Source organism: Dasypus novemcinctus, chromosome 28 (assembly GCF_030445035.2).
Source record: "Dasypus novemcinctus isolate mDasNov1 chromosome 28, mDasNov1.1.hap2, whole genome shotgun sequence".
Taxonomy (NCBI): domain Eukaryota; kingdom Metazoa; phylum Chordata; class Mammalia; order Cingulata; family Dasypodidae; genus Dasypus; species Dasypus novemcinctus.
The window spans coordinates 2,613,481-2,615,663 of NC_080700.1; the positions used below are offsets into that span (position 1 = coordinate 2,613,481).

General features: G+C 41.9%; 1 non-coding gene across 1 annotated transcript; it reads left to right on the top strand.

The window, feature by feature from the left end:
• Nucleotides 1–1,495: 1,495 nt before the first annotated feature.
• On the top strand, nt 1,496–1,602 carry LOC111758963 (U6 spliceosomal RNA). The gene has a single exon (XR_002793074.1). It is a non-coding gene; the product is annotated as a U6 spliceosomal RNA (small nuclear RNA).
• Nucleotides 1,603–2,183: the final 581 nt, after the last annotated feature.

Genomic DNA, 2,183 nt, shown 5'->3' on the forward strand with positions numbered 1-2,183 from the left:
CATACAATCACTGTTTGTCTCCCTAATCCTATTTCCTCTGTATAAAAGGGACCAAAAAATGCTATTCAGGGCTCACATTTTATTAGGACAGGAGTCTGCAGAGTCTGGCCAGTCATAATAAACGAACTTCCTTCTCAGGGTTCTCATGTCCTGGCCTTCAATACCGTGCACATCTGACTTCTCTACAACATTTCTGGGGGCTCATCCAGGATTGCGCTGAGAAGGTCAAAGGTGGCCACAGTTGTTTGTCCCTCCTGGATGTCTCCAAGGAGGCTAGGAAGGTCCGGGCAAATCCCAGCCCTGGGCGCCCCTGGACACTCCATTTGAGTGCAGAAAGAGGTTGCAGTCTTCACTGGAGCCCTCCCAGATGAACCGGAGGCACCAGAAGGTTTGAGAGACCCTGAGAATGAAGCAAGGAGCTCCGCAAGTTGGACTGGTAAGACCCCCAGGGGCATACCAGGAAAAGCCTAATTCTAAAATTAAGAGGGAGCCTGATCAACTCTCAAAGGGAGGCCCTAGTACTCCTGAGAATACAGGAGGAAGCCGTCTCCTCTCCAGGTCCGAGGAAAGGAAAGGGGGGTGGTTGTGTGCATGTGTTTGTGGCTACTGAGTGAGATGCAGAAAATCACTTCTGCATCACAAGTGCAGAGTCCTGATCTGTGGTTCCATGGTGACCTCATACGATCAAGGGCGGTCTGGGGGGTACCTGCAAAGGGACCCTCTTCCAAATCAGGGGCTTATATCAATCCACTAAGGTTAAGAGGTGCTGAAAGCTCCCATGAGGGACGAGGCCGGAGACGGAGGAAGTGTAAGGCTTGAGTGACTGTTGTGCACCATCAGCACCAGGTGGAAATGGGAAACACACACAGTAGAACGCTGTTAGGTTGTATGCTGAAAAACTTCTCCTGTGCATTCCGTGAAGATGCTTATGGCACAAGGTTTCAGCCAGGAAAGCTTAGGATGAGGGGAGTAAACAAAAAGCTTGACAAATATATCCTGCAATTTTGTCAACAAAGCAGTTTTCTATGATCTTCCAGACTAATCCTTATGGGCGACTTGTAAGAACTGTAGTCTCCACAGAACTTTGGCTCTGAGAAAGAGGTTTAGACAGCTAGAATAGAGATGCATGCATTGATGGACTTGCTTCAGGCAGGAAATGACTAGTTCCTGTGGAATCTGCCAACATATGTGGCACTGCTAGTGAAAAGAAAGGCTACTTGTGGTAGAAATGACCATTAACCATGACTTGGGGCAAGTGATTCACGTGCTTGTTTTAAGTGAGAATGTAGGATTAATTTCTACTTAACGGGGGAGGTTCATTAAAAGCCAATGGTTTGGGTACCAACAAGAGTAAGAAAGTGAGGCTGAAGCTCCAAAATCCTGTTCTCCCAAATAAACTTAAAGTGTCAGAACCAAATTTCTCAGAACTCACACACACAAAAAAATCAACCAAGAGAAAGCTAAATCAAGGAAAATGAAACTTGAAAAGGGTAGGATGCTCACTTTGGCAGCACATATACAAAAATTAGAATGATACAGAGAAAATTACCATGATCCATGTGCAAGGAAAATATACAAATTTGTGAAGTGTTCCATGTTCTTAGTCCTGATACCAGCAAAAGAAAAGAGACCCATCACATACAAGAGATACTTACAAGTTTGAGTGGTTTCTCATTTGAAACTTTTGAAGTGAGAAGGTATATATTAAAACATACCTTAAATATATTTAAGGTATATTTTGTACTTTAAATATAGTTGAGGTACAAAGATAGAAAAGATGCCAGTTAAGAATTCTGTATCCAGAAAAAAAGTCACTCAAAAATGCAGAAGACATTAAAATAAAACACAGATAAACAGAAATTGAGAGAATCCATCAAAAAGAGACCTAACCTATAGGAAATACTGAAGGAAATACTGCAGTCCAAAAGGGAAAAGAATAGGAGTGAGGTTTGGAGGGGAGGGGGAGGGAGTTTAAAAATGAAGATTATTATTAAGGGTAACTAAAAGAGTAAAAAGATAAAAATAAGATAGACTTTTAAAAAACCTAAAGATAAAATGGATGAAGTAACTACTGCCTTTAGAGTAATAGCATTGAACGTTAATGCATTAAAGTCCCCCATTTAGAGATAAAATAGGCAGAATAGTAAAAAAATATATATGACTCAAGTGCATGCTGTCTACAA